We start from the raw sequence: 18,354 nt of genomic DNA on the forward strand, positions 1-18,354 counted from the left end.
GGTTTGGACAAAGAGCAGGACGTTACTGAGCCCGCGCCAGATGTGGGGGTCACGAGGAAGACTCACCTGCCTTCATCCTCAGGACCCCTGACGACCACCACCAGGGGACACTGCGCAAACTCAGTCGAGAAAAAATATGGAAATAGCTCGCAGAACTAATTTTAATATGAAGCGGGGATAGGTAATGCATATGTATAGGTGTATTACAACACATTATGAATATGTAATGAGATGCCTTATAAAAACAGAGCAAGTTTTCGTGTCAGGCGCACGGTTTTGGCGGGACTACTCCCCCGTGCTGCCCAGCGCTGAATAAACATACCTACTTTACAATCTTACAGATTGTGGAGTCTGCTTTCCGCACGTCAGAAGGTTGCAAGTCCTGAATCTTGAAAGACTCTTAAAGAGTACATGAAGCTGGGCAAAACAAAAGAAACCAAACCAACAACAAAAAAAAGGACCTGATGATCCATGGACTCAAACCTCTACACTTTATTTAATATAAAATAAGCTTTGCAAAAACCCAGATGGACTCAACTGCCACTTATAGAAACTGGTTTTGCACATCCTTCTGCGCTGTGTGTTTATCTGAACATGAAATATATTGCAATACGATGCAGAGTGGAGACCTCAACATCCCAGAGCAGAAGACCAAAAAAAAAACCCCAAAAAACAACCACACACAAAAATGGGAATCTAGGATTGTATAGCACTCACCATGATCTCTTTGCTGAGAAAGTTCAAAGTTCATTCAGGGTCTTTTGCTCATTAAATTGTCATCTTAATACTGACAGGGTACAAGAGGAGTTATTTCAGATTAGAAATTAGGACAGCAGCAGATACAGGCTCATGGAGGAAAAAGACTGTAGCTTTTCTTATCAAAACAGTTTTGATTACTTGCAGAGTTGATATTTATCATAGTAATCCTACTCTGGAACTTACTACACTAATAGGTCATTTGAAAGCAACCTTCTATAATAAAAACCATGGCAAGTTTGACCAGTATTTTCAAAGTGAAAGTAACAGCTTCACTTACAAAATCCCACTGCTCTACTGTCTCAGTCTCACGGGTTGGTCTGAGGGAAAAATCTGGCTTCATGATGAAGTATGAAAACCACATGGTGAACAGAACTACCAATCATCAGTCTGGAAACGTTTAAACTACTTCAGATCTTCCTGTTCAAGTGATGCAGGAAACACCAAAACATACAATTAGGATAAGAACAAAAAGATTAAGAAAAGAAAATCTGGAAATTGGTTTGAGGGATTAAAAGAAAACAATCAAATGCTTCCTTTGAGTAGCTACAGAGCCTTAAGCACAGTCTCCATAAACACAAAGGAACATTATTAACATGCAGAGAATTTAACTTTCAAGTGCTGACCTGAAAATGTGATTAAAACCGCCTGTGACCACAGGTGCACCAATTGCCTATCTGGTTTGCATTTGTAATTTTCCAAAAGACAGTAGTTCCTCTCAAGTTTTCAAAACAAAACTCAAATACTTCAAAGCCATTTGATATCACCACTCCTAATTTAGGATAGATGCCTGAAAATCCCTTCTTGGTCCTCACTCCTGCCTTTTAGAAAATAAGAGAGTTGGATAGAAACACCCACACATAGAATCTCTACAGACAACAAAATCTCTCTGCATCTCAAAATACTTCTGCCTTCTGTATCCTGGGTAAGCAGGGTACGGAAAGCTCCTTAGCAGATGATGTAGCGTACAAGTCTTGTACCACGAGCTTCTTTCACTCTCTGGCAGTGGTGCAGGATATTGAGGATCCTATGGAAGCACTTATCCACTTTCAGTTGAGTAAACTCTTTGATATCAGCCTCCACAATAAAAAATTAACCTGGAAAACAAATAATGACTTTGCTATAGAAATTATTATGTTGTAGGATACACTTAATATTTCACAAGTAACAATACGACCTCTTAACAATGCATACGCTGATGAAAAAATACAATCAGCAGTAGGACAGCCTCACGCTACCTCAGGAACTTTGTTCTGCTTTCTAAATTTGTCATCAGAAAGAGGAATTACCAGCCTTCCCATTAAGTTCAACTACCCTGCATCATCCACAGGGCCCATTCAGCGAGCTCCACCTGTTGTCAGCTGCGTCTACTAACATCTCTCAAACCATCCATGCTCCTCTATGCGGTTGTAAAGTCTGTAGTAGTCAAAAACGCCACCCAGGGCCAGGTACGAGATCTTCCACAGATGTGCAAGAAGATGTGCTTAGTAGAAAGTCAATTAAAGCACACCTTGAAGAGCCTTGATGCCTAACAGTAAAATTTTCTTTGAGGCCTTGCCCATAGGTGCTCTGCTTTTAGTGACCTCCAAAGCACTGATGTGAGCAAAACCAAACAGATGCTCAGGGTCTGCCTAAAGACCATAACACAGCTTTACAAAGAAAGGCACAATGTTTCAGTGTTTCTATCATGGAACACAGCTGAGCAGCAGCGTAATTTGCATCCGAAGTAATTGCTTTGCAATATCTGAAATGAGCTGTTGCCTGATGATGTCCTTTCAGCAGGCATTCAAGTTCTGGAATTGGCCCTTTGCAAATAGAAGGACAGAGCCCTGCATACATCAGAGCTATGCAACCCACCATCCCCTTGACTTCCATCAGATTTTTAAAAAAATAATTCTTCATTAATTAAGGAAATACAAGAAAAAGACTAACCACTTGGAACGGCATCCTCCCTGTGTCTGTAAGAAAATGGCATAGGAAGGTTCTGCATCAGAGCTGGCAGCCCATCCCTTCTTGTAGTTGATTAACTACTAACAGGCAATTCTCATTATCAAGTGCTTGTAAGAAACCAAGGCCTTGACTGGAGTTAAAGCATTTAAAATGCCTACAACAGAACCCCAAGAGAAAGTCCCCACAAGCTAACAGTAGACATGAGGAAGGCAGGCAGGAATTATTCTAAATACTGCATAGCTACATTCACTGTGATTTCACATTCAGTCTTTATACACTGCTCAGATAGGAGATAATTATAGATCTAGTAAAAAGACTGTAGATTTAATGCTTCCTGTAACATGGCGTAAGGTTTTAACTATTGAATGATGAATGCTGTGCCACTTATCTAAAGAATGATATACCTATGTTTATCTAAAAGTTGGGAAACATCCAAAGACCCTTATTGTTGACATAAAGGATGTACTAATTGCTAAGTCCTTGGATTTTTGTTATCTTTAAGAAGGCCATCTGGTCCTAAGTTCTTGTTGTCTATGCAACATGGAAAAGACAAGGACTTTAAATCATGGTCACTAGTTTAGCAAGGAACAGAGTCTGCGCAGAGACAAAGAGGTAAAAAGTTCAATGGAGGAAGACTCCCGATCTTCATCCTGAAGACCCCCAGATGACCACTCCTCAAGGATATTTCGCAGGTGCGAGATATGTGAATGAGTTCCCGGAATTGTAATGAATATGTAAACGATTTCCCGGAAAATTAATGAATAGACATGAGTAGCCTGTATAAAGAAGGGACTGAAAAGTCCCCCTCGGTGTGCATGACTTTGGTGGAGTGATCCCCCATGCACCCAGCGCTGCCGAATAAAGATATCCTCAGCTCACATATTGGTGACTGATTTTTTAAATCACTATGCATCTGCACAAAACCATAAGAAAGAAAGGCAATTATCTTTAAGGGGAAGAAGTAGAAGGAAATAACATATTCTTCTGTAGTATCATGCTTCCAAGTCTTATGTGCAAGAAGTCACAAGACCAGGGGTGCAGGAGCGGTCTGCAAACTGGGACCATGCCCGGCAATCAGTTAGCTGAGGGGAATGTGCTCGAGCTTGTCTAGACAACAATTAACATGATGAGGCATGTTTGCAGAGCACAGGGGGGTGGGAGACGGGTGGCGCCAAGGAAAGGTAACACCTTGTTGTTAATTGCTGGTAGTTAACCACCAATCAGGGATTGCCTAGTATGCAAGGCTTAGCTTCAAGAACCAATCTGTTTAAAACACGCAGCTTCTGAAAGTGTATAAAACCTCGTGCTTCTGTACAATACATTGACATTTGCTTGCATCAAGCTGCGTCCCGTCTCTTCATTCGCCGCAAATTGGTGACCCCGACGTGATGCGTTTAAGGATCTAACGTGAAGGGCTCTCGAATCGCCTGTCTGAGCGACATGCAGCGAGTCCCACAGAACTTTGAATGATCTGCTGAAAGGAAGCAGGAGCCGGCCTGAAATCCCTCCGGAGTTGAGAGGTGAGCTGTGGGAAATCCGTAATGGGGAACCAGGGTTCGTCCCCAGAAAGAGACGTATATGGACTCATGAAGGGTCTTCTAGTCAGATCTGGGAGTCCGTGCCTCAGTCTCCTCAAATGGTGACCCCTGTGGTGGTGTTCCGAAGCCTTGGAAGAATAAGGATGGAAAAAAGACAGCTCGTGGAAGAGGGCTGCGTTCTGGAGGAGACGGCTTGGCTGAACGATCGTCTTGCTGTCTGGACCAGGCGGACAACCTAAACCCCGAGGATAACACCTGTATTCATCGAGACAGGTGAGCAGCCAAGAAACTTTAGAGACTTTGAAAGAATGAAAGTGTGTACAGACAGCAGCCAATTGTATGATGCTGCCGCGGAGGGGAGCTCCGTGTAGGGAATGCATTTAACATCTTGGTGGCAAATTCTGACTACTCTTTGCCAAGTGTGGACTAATTCTACTAACGGTGCTAAACCAGAGGAAGCTGTAAATTCCACCGACAGCGCGACTCTTCTCAAGACACCGTCAGTGATGGCGATTCCGTCCACACCTCCTCTGCCCCCAAAGCTTCTGTCACTGACTGCAGCGACCCTCACAACACAGGACCAAGCACGGGAACAGGACAACTTGGACAATGATTTTATTGACACTGATAAACCTTTTGATCCAGGTCCTATAGATCTGGAAAAGGAGCTAGACCTTTCCCCCACCCCCTCGTCTCTCCTGATGCATTGATTGTATTTTTGGGGAGGGTGAAAGGGGGTCTGAGGGATTGGTGGCAGGAATGCAAGTGGGAAACACTTTAGTGATGGGTTTTGGGAGTCGCTATGGCATGTTCAGTGTTTTATCAGACAGATCAACCTCGAGAGTGGCAGCCTGTGCAATACGAGGCTGTTCAAGAGTTAAGCAAAGCAGTGGGGGAAGGGAGGATTCATAATGAGAGAACAACTAGGCATTGTGAAGGAGAATAGGAAAGATAAACATGGTTATCTAATGTTTAATAGGTGTCTGCACGCTTGTAGAGATATATAGCTATGTAACTACATGAATGATTTCTGCCCTGAGCCTGGTGGAGCATACAGCTGCGGTTTGTGTCCGGGCTCAGAGATGTAAATAGGGGCTTGGCTCAGAGATGTAAATAGGGGCTTCTCTGTTATGGTAAAAGTGTTTCTCTTTGCATAAAAAAGAGAGGGAATGAAGGGAATGACCCCAGAGGTATGTTCAGAGAAGGCATGCTATGTTTTGAACTTTTTGACTGAACCAGTTCTTGTTTGGTGTGCCCTTCCACCTATGTATAATGTTAATCCAAAAGAAGATGATATTGAATGTCGATAATTGTCTTTTTGTAGATGCTAATTGTTATAAATTGAGACCACAATTGATCATAATCCAATTAAAATTTTATTAATTATAGCAAGTAGAATATGAGCAAAGACAGCGCTGGACGGCAGGGGAGTCTGCGCTCCGCCAACTGCCGCCCTGAGCAGTTTAAACAGTCCTTTTTTATACTTTTTACTTTCGTGTTTATGAAGTAGTGGAGGTGTTAACCCCTTACTCATATATCTTTATATGGGGTCGTCTGTCTTGTTTCTGTCTGGCGGTTATCTTCTCTTTTACAAGCAGCATCCTGGATGTAGTGGAGGTGTTAACCCCTTACTCATATATCTTTATATGGGGTCGTCTGTCTTGTTTCTGTCTGGCGGTTATCTTCTCTTTTACAAGCAGCATCCTGGACATCTGGCAGTTATCTTATTTTTCACAAGAGGCATCCTGGATATCTGGCGCCTAGTCTTTACATTGAGCTTAACATAAATCTTAATAAACAATATCCTAGTCCATAGTTTCTTACATTATGCTTAACATAAATCTTAATAAACAATATCCTAGTCCATAGTTTCTTACAATCCCCCCTTTTTTTTTTTTATCCTATTATTGTTTATTAGATGCTACTTTCATTCTCGGCACTGCAAATAAACCTTTTTCCACAATCCCAACATTTATCATAACACTCACAAGGTAATACCTCACAATTACAATAGGCACAATTTTCACGTGGCATAACGCATTCGCAACAATCTTCATCCTCATTAATAGATACACTCTTATATTTTGCCCTAGACCTCATAGTTAAAATAAGCAATTTAGCTATGTCAAATCGTTCTTTAATAAAATGTAAAATATAGCGTAATATACAAGGCCCGAATATAAGTCCCAGAATCAATATAATAAGCGGTCCTGCTAAAGCAGACAACAAAGTAGTTAGCCAAGGTGAAACATTAAACCAGTTTTCATACCATGACCTGCCCACCTCACGATCTTTCTTACGTTGATCTAACCTTTTCCGGAGTTCAGACATGGTGTCCTGGACTACTCCCGTATGGTCAGCAAAAGAACAACATTCTTCATTGAGAGCTACACATAACCCTCCTTCCTTTAAAAACAATAGATCTAATCCTCTTCTATTTTGCAGCACTACTTCTGATAAAGACTTTACTGAAGTGGCTAAATTTTGGATAGATTGTTCTATTTTTGCTAAATCCTCATCTACAGCCATCTGCAAACTTTGTAATTCCTGACCTTTTACTAGGGAGGCTATGCCTGTACCTGCTCCAACTCCGCCCGCTATCAGCAGTGTAGCTAGGGTTACCACTGTAATTGGCTCTCGTTTTTGTCTGTTCAGGTCTCCTTCAAAGTGGCGTAACACCTCCTCAGAGGTGTGATAAATCAGACGAGGAACAATAATCACCTGTACACAAAACTGAGATTGGTTAAACACGTTTAGGGATAGGCAAGGCGTTACTCCGATGTCTGAACAAACCCATTTAGCTCCTGGTGTCGGGATAGCCCATTTGTCATTTTGATTCTTATGTTTCTTTATGTTAGCTTTAGTGATTGTTTGATTACACAAAGGCTGATATTTTTCGGGCACTGTACCTATACATTTTCCTTGACCTGTTACCAATTGAATAGTAATTCCTTGCGTATGGTTCTTCTGGTCATCCCATGGACATTCTTGTGGGTTTGAACCACTAGACCATTGAATCCTACCTGGTACTCCGATTGCCTCAAAATATGGTGGTCTAACATTGTAACATAACCAGCATTCCTTAGTTAAATTTGGTTTGCTTTCATTAAGGGCACGATAAGAGGCTTGCATTAAATCCCATAAGGGGTCTTTGGATTCTGACACTCCTGAATCCCTAACTAAAGAGGACTCAGTCACCGTGTCATTAGTTGTTCTATCTGTTACTGATAGGGAATTTGGACGAGTGGTTGTAACACTTGTGGGGACAATCTTTTTCTTAGGGAAAGTGGGTGAATTCAATACTTTATTCGGCCCAACAGGGAGTGAATCATGTGGTATTTTAATTTTTCTTATGAGAAAATGCCCTCCCCAATCTTTAGGAATTCCTGCATAGACACGTATTCCCCATGTTCGTCCTACTAACCATTCGTCTTCTAGGGGATGCAATACTTGAAATTTGATGCGAGTACAGACTTTCTTGTTACGTGGAGCTACATAATCCACGTCACGCAGACCTGTAAGATCTACACCTGTTTGTTCAGGTACACATCCGTTAGGAGTCCAGGTTGCTTTTATATATTTATCAGGAGCCTTTACTGTCCAGCCCGAGGCTATTGTCTCACATCCCCAATAACCACAATAATAGTGTCCGGGATAATGACAGTAAGGCTGTCCAGAGGCCGGGCATAAATAAAATGGAGGTCCTTTTTCACAAGGTATTGGTACTAAATCACAAAGTTTCACTACGAATTCAGGTGGCCCTGGGTTGCTAAAAGTGGCTATTGTTTTCGTTCCTTCCCAAGATATTAGTTCCCACTTAAATGGTTCATGTGGGTTTCCCCCTTTTGCTTTGGTTATTATCAATAACAAAACTAACAGTATACCAGGAAAAAGGGTGTCTATCAATTTTGCCAATTTAAGTATATTTTTACCAGTCCTGGGGAAGTTCGGCCATTGTTGCTTTAGTGTCCCATTGTTCTGGTTCTTTTCTCCACAGTTTGTTCCTCCTCTGCCTTGCCCGTCGACTCGGTTGCTTCGAGCCACGGGGTGTATCATCTTCACGGCAGCAAGGGAATTCTTCAGGAGAACAGCTGCTTCAGGCTTTCTGCCTGTTTATATAGGCTTCCCACTTTGCAGCTTTAACTAATGGGGCAAAGCAAAACACAGTTAGTACTTCCCTTCTGCATTTTATAGCCAAGATTTCAGCTATAAAGGGGACTGGTTCGTTGGAGTGGTAACAATAATATTGAGGGTTTATTTCTTTAGCAAAAATTTCCCACCACTCTTGGGATTCCTGAATAAATTATTTTTTTTTTTTTTTTTTCCAGACTCTAATTGTTTTAGTCTCCACTTAGTGAGAGTTCTTTGAATTTTTTTTCCAACACTGTGTGCAAACTCCTGCCGGAGGGTATCCGAATTCACAGTGTGTCCACCATTTATCCTGGCATACCTTACATTTAAAATAAGCAAATGGATAACAATTGCAGTTCAAATTATTACACCTAATTCGTATATCCAAAATGCATATCTCATGTGGCTGCATGAGCTTAGCAATTACACTTCTTACATTTCCATATATAATAGATAAAAAGCGAGATAACTATAGCAAATGTAAACAACAATACACACTTTATACCAAAAGGTAATGCGTCAAAATAATCAAGTAAAATCTCTATCATAACTTTATCTTCTCAATGTTATCTTGGTGTCACCTGGTGTACTAATTACTTTCCAGTGGGGTCTCGTCACTGGGCCTTTAATGCGACTGGCATGAGTCCATCCACGCTCAGCAGTCCGGACAGCTGTTTCTGTTGTAAGCAAAACAAGATAAGGTCCCTCCCAATTGGGTTTTAGAGTTTCTTCTTTCCACGTTTTAACCAATACCCAGTCCCCAGGTTTAAGATTATGAATTTTTAAGTCCAACGGGGGTCGTTGCACAATCAGTCCGCGTTCCCAAAGCTTGTTACGATGTTCTGCTAATTGTAAAACATATTCATTAATCGTACGGTCTCGAATTAAAATATTTGTTTGTGGGCTTTCAATTCTATAGGGCATTCCATACACCATTTCGAATGCTGATATTCCCACATCCGCTCGGGGTCTAGTTCTGAGAATTAATAGTGCCATGGGTAGGCACTTAATCCATGATAATTTGGTTTCTATCATTAATTTAGTTAGAATAGTTTTGATTTCCCCATTCATCCTTTCAACTTTTCCCGAACTTTGTGGATGCCATGGCGTATGGTATTCCCACTTAATACCCAAGCTTTCTGTTAGATCTTTAACAATTTTTGACACAAAGTGTGTTCCTCTGTCTGAGTCGATTACCTCAGGTACTCCATATCGAGGTATAATGTGTTCAAGTAACACTTTAGTAACTTGGTTAGCTGTTGTCCTGGAGGTAGAAAAAGCCTCAACATAATGTGTTAAATGATCTACCAGTACTAAGAGATATTTGTAACGCCCTACCCTAGGTAATTCAGTAAAATCCACCTGCATGTGTGAAAAGGGTCTGTATGCTGGGGAACGTCCTCCAAGAGGTTTTTGCCTCATGTTGTTTCGGTTTACTTTTTGACAGGTCTCACAGGCTGCTGTAACTGCTTTTGCTACATTATATACACCTATACAGGCAAACAGTTGATTAAAATGATCAACTAACGCCTGGGTTCCCCAGTGTGTTTTACTGTGTATTTTTGAAAATATTTCGAGTGCTATGCCCTTTGGTAAAACTTCTCTCCCATCTGGCAATATGTACTTACCATCCTGTTCCTTAGCTCCCATTTGTTCTAGTTTTTCCTTTTCTGCAGACTCAAACCTCAAATTTTTACTAACAGGTATTTGTTGTATAGTTAAAATCGTACTATAATTGCCTGCCACTCGTTTTGCTTCTGTATCAGCTGCATTATTTCCCCTAACTTGGTAACTTGTACCTCGCTGGTGTCCCTTTATATGTACAACTGCTATTTTATTTGGCATTTTTAATGCCCCCAGAACTCGACGAATTAATTCTGGGTGTATCAGTTCTTTTCCCTGTGAGTTAACGAATCCTCTTTCCTCCCATATTTTCCCAAAAGTGTGTACTACTCCGAACGCATAGCGTGAGTCTGTATATATAGTTCCATCCTTTCCCTTCAGTGACACTAATGCTTTCCACAATGCATACAGCTCACAGGCTTGAGCCGACCAGCTGGCACTTAGGGGGCCCGATTCTATTGTCTTAAATTCTCCTTTCTCTGACTTAATGATGGCATATCCAGACAATCGTTTACCTTCCACTATTCGTGATGACCCATCTATAAATAGTACTTCTCCACATTGTAGTTCTTCTTCTTCTAAGTCTGGTCTAATGCGTGTCTGTTGTTCAATTGTTTGAAGACAATTATGTACTAACTCAGTACTTTCCCTTGGGTATAAAAATTCTGCAGGGTTAACCGCTTTGATAGTCCTTAGGGATAGTTTTGGAGATTCTATGAGTATTCCCTCATACTTTAGCAGTCGGCTATCTGTAAGCCATTTTTCTGCTTTTTGTTGAAGCACCCCCCTTATATTATGAGGTGCATATAGGACAACTTCTCCATTAAAGGTAATACGATTCGTTTCTTCAAGTAATAAGGCAGCAGCAACAATGATTTGTAAACAACTCGGCCAACCCCTGCTCACAGGGTCCAACAGCTTTGATAAGTATGCCACCGGTTTCTTTTCTCCAGCCCATTCCTGAGTTAATACTCCGAATGCCGTTCCTTCATGTATGTTAACGAATAAATGGAATGGCCGCTTTAAATCTGGGAGGCTTAAAACCGGTGCTTGACTTAGCTCCCTTTTGAGACTGGCAAACTGCTCTTGATCCTGAGGGGTCCACTTGGGTATTTTGTCTTTAGACAGTTGTTCATATAAGAATTTAACTTTAAAGCTGTAGTTCTCTATCCATTGCCTACAATACCCAAATAGCCCTAATGCCTGCCGAATTTGCCTCTTAGTGACAGGCATAGGTAATTCCAGAATTCCTTTAATGCGCTCTGGATCTAATATCTTCTTGCCGTTAAACAAATAATGCCCCAAATATTTCACTTTTTCCTCCACAAATTGTAACTTTTCTTGTGATACCCGTAGGCCCTTTTGTGCAAGAAAATTTAGGAGTCGAATGCTTTCTTTTCTTACATCCTCCTTATTATTTCCTGCTATAAGCAGATCATCTACATACTGTAACAGCACGTTTCCCGTTTGTACCTGGTATTCTTTTAAGAGCTCTTCCAGGGCCTGTCCAAACAGATTAGGGGACTCAGTGAACCCTTGGGGGAGCACGGTCCACCTTAATTGCTGTCTACGGCCTGTTTCTATGTCTTCCCATTCAAAGGCAAAATAATCACGGCATTCTTCTGCCAGTGGACAGGCCCAAAAGGCATCCTTTAAATCAGCCACACTATACCAGGATTTATGGGGTCCTAGCTTGCTTAGTAGGGTGTATGGATTTGCTACTACAGGGAACCGGGTGATAGTTCTTTTGTTTATTTCCCTTAAATCATGTATGAGCCGATATTTCCCATTTGGTTTCTTTACAGGCAGAATGGGAGTGTTAAAGGGTGACATACAAGGCTCTAAGATTCCGTGTGCTAACAATCGATCAATTTCTGGTTTTAATCCCCTCCGTCCTTCTAGGGATATGGGATATTGCCTTACCCTCACAGGTATGTGGGGTTCGGAAATTTGGATTTTAATCGGTGGGATTTCCAGTCTACTAATTGTGTCCGGAGAGTACCAGACATCAGGGTTAATTTGTTTTTGATCATCCACTGTCAAAGGATAAGCAGATACTGTTAGCTCTTGATTTTTACTTTAATTTCTAATTGCAATTCAACAATTAAATCTCGTCCTAACAGATTAAATTCTGCTTCAGGGACGAGCAAGAGTTCACCCATTCCAAATTTATTTTCAGTTTCGAATACCACATTTTTGATTTTGCTTACTTTAAAGGGTTCTCCTTTTGCCCCAATTACTTGTACTTTTTCAGGGGAAACTTTACATCACTCAGGTATTTGCTTAATAGTTGATTTCTCAGCTCCAGTGTCTACTAAAAAGGTGAACTCTTGTTTATGGGGTCCTATTTTTAATTTTATCAAGGGCTCATGATGACTCCGGTCCCCTAAAATATAAAGCCCCTGACTCTCCTATTCCGTTTTCAATATTTCCTCATCCCTGATCCTTTCTCTGCAATTCTTTTTTATATGTCCCTTCTTTCCACAGTAGAAACAATATCTCTGTTCCTTTTTTACTATTACGTTCCCTTGTTTTGTTCCAGCAGATTTGTGTTCACCAGTTCGCCCTTTGTGATCCTCTCTGACTGCTGCTACCATCATTTTTATTTGTCGCTTGCTGCTCTCTTCTTCCCGCCTTACGTAGACTTTCTGAGCTTCCCTCAATAATTCATCCAACCCTCTATTCTGCCAGTCTTCTAACTTTTCAATCTTCTTTCTGATATCTTCCCATGATTTTGCCACAAACTGAGTTTTGAGGAGTGCTTGCCCTAAAGGGTCGTCTGGATTTACCCCAGAGTACAGCTGAAGGGCTTTCCTCAGTCGTTCCAGCCACTCAGTGGGGCTCTCATCTTTCTTTTGCATTTCATTAAATGCTTTATTTATATTCTGGCCACGGGGTACTGCTTCTCTAATCCCCTGAATTACTATAGTTCTCAGGTCCTGCATATGAGTTTTATGCGCCGGATCCTGGTTATCCCAATTAGGTCTTTGGAGTGGCCATTTAATATCTGCTTGGGGTCCCTGGGCATGCTGAGCATCCCACAGTCTCATTCCTGCTCGTCTAATCATATCTCTTTCCTCAGTAGTAAATAATTGACAAAGGATAGATTGCATCTCATCCCAAGTATAAAGATTTGGTCCCAAAAATTGATTTAATCTTTCTGCCACTCCGAGTGGGTCCTCAATTAAGTTTCCCATCTCGGTTCTTTTAAAATCTCGTAGGTCAGCCGAGTTTAGGGGTACGGAAATATATCCGATCACAGGTTGAGGTCCCCCCATGGGCATTTCCCTTAGGGGGTACATCTTAGCTGCCCCTTTTTGACTCCTAGTTACGCGTCTAGGAAGGGGGGGAGACTCTTGTTCCGACTCTGGTGGGGGAGTGGGTGCTCTGGGGACCTCTGCAGGAGCAGGAGGAGGAATGTAAGGAGGGGGGGTTAGAAGGGTTTCGTCTAACTCTCCCTTCTTTTTCTTTTGTTTAGTTTTTATTTCATTCAGCGGGTAAAGTCTAGCTCCCGGTCTTTCTAGCCACACCTCCGCATATTGACTCTCCTCCGGGTTAAGGGGTTTTTTATTATTAACCCAGAGGTTTAATTGCTGTCTTACCCAATCTTCTTCTGACCCATAGACTGGCCAAAAGACATTTTTAGAAATCTTCTTCCCTCCCCATATCTTAGTACAATATTCTATCATTTTCTGCTTATCTTTCCCTAGGGTTCCAGGGAAATATTTCCAATTGTCTAAGATATATGCCAGAGGGGTATTCTTAGGTACAGTGGGTACCCTTCCCATGGGAGTCGAAGGCTTGCTGCCCTTCGCCCCCATCTTCTGGAATATCCACAAACATACACTCACTCGCTCCCCTTGTTCCTGGCCCAGTCCCTCGCGGGAGATGGGAGACGCAGTACTTAAGAGTCCACACTCGCTTGGTTCAGTATATCGAACCTCTCACTCGTTATATTCCAGGAAACCCAATCCCGCCCGAACGGCAAAACCCGCTAACAAATTCACAATATACATATGCGTCCTGCGTCTTCGTCCGGACTCCCGTGCACAGAATTTTTATGGGATTTTACCGGTTTCTCCTTTGCTCATTATTCTAGAGTTTAGGTTCGTCGGTAAGGTTGGAGTAAGCTGTTGGTCGCGGGGCCGCGAAATGTCGCGGGGCGCCTCCCCGGAGGACCAAAGCCCACTGTTCCTTATCCGAGTCACGGCACCAGAAATTGTTATAAATTGAGACCACAATGGATCATAATCCAATTAAAATTTTATTAATTATAGCAAGTAGAATATGAGCAAAGACAGCGCTGGACGGCAGGGGAGTCTGCGCTCCGCCAACTGCCGCCCTGAGCAGTTTAAACAGTCCTTTTTTATACTTTTTACTTTCGTGTTTATGAAGTAGTGGAGGTGTTAACCCCTTACTCATATATCTTTATATGGGGTCGTCTGTCTTGTTTCTGTCTGGCGGTTATCTTCTCTTTTACAAGCAGCATCCTGGACATCTGGCGGTTATCTTATTTTTCACAAGAGGCATCCTGGATATCTGGCGCCTAGTCTTTACATTAGGCTTAACATAAATCTTAATAAACAATATCCTAGTCCATAGTTTCTTACATTATGCTTAACATAAATCTTAATAAACAATATCCTAGTCCATAGTTTCTTACACTAATGTAGTAGGAGGCTATGATGGGAACGTATTGCAGTGGTTCTTCTCTTATCCGGAGTAACAGCAGGGAAAGCATTAGAGTTAAATCACCTTGTTTGGTAGGCAGTTAAGAATGCGAGTCAAAATTGCCACTGCTTTTTGTTGTTGGTTCAAGGACATGGCTGTGTGGATTTTGATGGTATGTGCTGAATGGATTTTCGGCGCCCCATTGAAGCAACATATTATCAAAATCTGAGAAAATTTCAGTCTTTTTTGGCATTCATTCAATCAATTGGCAGTATTTTTGTTTGCTATTACCTTGGTTGCTGTCATGTTTGCAAGGGCCCTGCAGAACATGGCAAACCTGGTACTAGCTGTTCAAAAACAAAAAAAAGGAAAATTGTAAAATTGTATGGAACAGAGACAGTGGGTTATTTTGACACTGATAATATGTCTCAGTTTTTTATTTGTTCTATTACTTATACCTTGTTTTTACTCGTTCGGTTTCAAAGGTTCTTTTTGTGCAACAGGAAGGGGGAGATGCAGGAGCGGTCTGCAAACTGGGACCATGCCCGGCAATCAGTTAGCTGAGGGGAATGTGCTCGAGCTTGTCTAGACAACAATTAACATGATGAGGCATGTTTGCAGAGCACAGGGGGGTGGGAGACGGATGGCGCCAAGGAAAGGTAACACCTTGTTGTTAATTGCTGGTAGTTAACCACCAATCAGAGATTGCCTAGTATGCAAGGCTTAGCTTCAAGAACCAATCTGTTTAAAACGCGCAGCTTCTGAAAGTGTATAAAACCTCGTGCTTCTGTACAATAAATTGACATTTGCTTGCATCAAGCTGCGTCCCGTCTCTTCATTCGCCGCACAGGGGTGTTCTAGCTTGGAAAAAGAGGATAGCATTCTACCTCCTTTTACCCTTAAAGTAAAGCAGAGGCAGCATCATCAACCAAGTTATTGGAAAGTCCTTCCTGTTTAACTAAGGAGAAAGTAGCTGATGCTAGCTGGAAAGCCGCAGCTGCCAGGAAAGCTTTTATTCATTAAACAGATACAATGTAGCTTTACACAGGCAAATCTGTGGTTTTCTGTAAACATCTCATCTTTAAATTTCACCTTATGAGTGATTTAACAGGACACACACTCCACTATGAAGGAGCATCCAAGGACATAATGGCCATTAGAACTAAGGTCCCAGAGTGCCACTTATAAGCGTAGTCTTCCCCAAAATATTGCGTAGCCAGAGCTGAAGAATTAAGAGATCAGTTTCTCACAGACTGGGCTGTTCTGAGACCTAGTGACACAGATTCTAGTAGAATCTTCCAGAGACAGCAACTGTCAAAAGCTGGAGGTCTTCCCCTAGATGGGAACTATGCTGGAATCTCAACAGAGCTTTCAACACTGCCAATTCACATACAGATGAGAAGTGGAAAGTTTGTTTACTAGGAAAAGAAAAAAACAGCCTAACTGCTTAAAAATATAACTACAGTTGGATAGAGACCACTTGCAATTTCCAGTAACAGGGCGATACACCTGAATGGTGTTAGGAACTCGGGGATAATCTGCAAACCGATTTCGGTCTGTTATACCTGGGGGAGCACCAGAATATCCTTAACCTGTGCAGAATACCATATCTTCTTATATTTGCCCAGAATTCAGGACAGCAACATTCAGCATAGCAGGATCTTTTTTATGAAAAAACAGAGCTGGGAAAAGGGCAGTGGTTTGGTTGGAAGGAGTAGGTGCAGGCACTAAATAACTAGCTAAACTGAATCACCTTACCATCTGGAAGGTTACCCTGATAAACCCGGCAGCATCTTTTCTCATCTTGAAATCAGAGGAAGAGTTCAGCTGGCAATCAGCCCAGGCTGAGAAACTGTGGGAATCCTAAGCAGACACACACTCACAGTAGAAATTTAAGCAAACAAATCAATGATTGCACAACCTCATCCTGAAAAATGCAATGGATAAAGACATTTAATCACTTTGAGCAGGCTAGATAAGAACTGTCTGACAGCCTTTTCTTTACTTTCTAGATGATTAGTCACAACAAAGAAAAAAAACAACCCTACCACACATACACACACACACACTCTCTCTCTCTCAGATGCTGAATGTCCTAGTTTCCTAATCAAGCTTTCCAACATAAACAAGAAAATCAAGACTGTCTCTCAGGTACTTTAAGAAATTAAAAGCTTCAATTTTTCAGACTTTAAAAAAATAATACTTTCTGGTAGAAAATTATCTCTGACTAGTTGTAGCTTTCTCAAGCTGCTAGAATGGCTCCTTCATTGCAGCCAAGGCTGCCATGGATCACGGTGCAGTCTAAGCAGCATTCCAGGCCTAGGAGGGCCCTTACAGTGTTTAGTCTCTCCTCTGTAGCCACAGGTTCCAAGTCCTTACTATCGTCCTGAGGACAGGAACAGCTAAACCAAAAAAAGATACTTTAAGTTAAAAATGAAGAAGCAAGTCTTTTAAGAAATCCTAGGTTAATATTGATATGGAGAAATAGTGTGAAATGGGGACAATGGACATCGATTGTGATTGTATATGTCTGCTCAAGGAATGTGGGTATGGTGACTGGTCATGGGTGCGGTGTCTGGTCACATGGGCACACAGCTTTGAGGAGACGCCTACAGGAGACGCCTGCCCTTCTTCCTCTAACAAAGGGGCTATTTAAAAAAGAATGAGAAAAGGATGAGAGACATTCCAATGCTATCTAGAGGGAGGGAGTGCTAAGTCTCCTTGCTGGAGAAGATGGGATGGTCACAAGGACATGAATCACCTACAAACCTGCAAGACCACCACATTCCAGGAAACGGACTGATAAGCTAATTAACATACGAAGCGAGAGTAAGGGGGTTTAGGTACCGAATATGTATAGGCGTTAATTGAATATTCATTTGTTTCATTGTATAAATGTGAGATGGTTCGTCACTTCGGGCATGCACGCTTGTGGAGGAGCGATCCCCCGTGCATCTGCGCGCAATAAACATACCTACTTTATAACTTTCGAGTTATAGAGTCTAATTCCGCACGTCAATATAAACCACTGTAAGACTGAAGCAAAACTTGTCTAGAGAAAAACCAAACTATCAGAGCTCAAATCAGAAGTCAGTTATGTGAAGTATTCTGGCTGCATGTCTTTAATATGCTAAAGTCCTTCACAACACTGACTTTCATATCACACGTTTACCCCACAGGTCTCAAAACAGTGCCAGGCATGTCCATTGTATCAGAATTGCTTCCCTACAGAACAGCTGCGTTTAGAATCTAGCGTTAGTGATGTTATCACCGCAATATAACATTGAGAGAGTCTTGATCAGCAGCAACAAATCCAAAGGAAGGAAGAAAAAGTCATAATTTGTCATAAGGTGATTTCTGAGTACCCAGTGAATGCTCAGGACAGAACGTTCTTGCATTCTGTTCAGGGCAAAAATTGAGAGGCCAAGGTGTCAGAAAACGTCTCTTTCTGTGAGACAGAAGAAAGTTTGCTCCACATTTTACATCCGAACTTGGAAACATGTGGGTATTCTAAGGACATTGCCAAGCTTGACATGTGCAATACACCCCTCCAGGTATAATTACATACTTGTTCTCAAAAGGAAAGGAATGTCAAAAAGGAGATTTTAGTATTAGAGATTTACTGTGCCACATATCTTTGGAAAAATTAAGCTGTAAGTACAACTTGCTTTTAAATTGAGAGAAA

General features: G+C 41.6%; 1 pseudogene; it reads right to left on the reverse strand.

Annotated features, from left to right (window-relative positions):
• Positions 1 to 378: 378 nt before the first annotated feature.
• The window catches only part of LOC121080686, a 32,938-nt pseudogene continuing 14,962 nt past the window's right edge, over positions 379 to 18,354 (reverse strand).

Source organism: Falco naumanni, chromosome W (assembly GCF_017639655.2).
Source record: "Falco naumanni isolate bFalNau1 chromosome W, bFalNau1.pat, whole genome shotgun sequence".
NCBI classification, from domain to species: Eukaryota; Metazoa; Chordata; class Aves; order Falconiformes; family Falconidae; genus Falco; species Falco naumanni.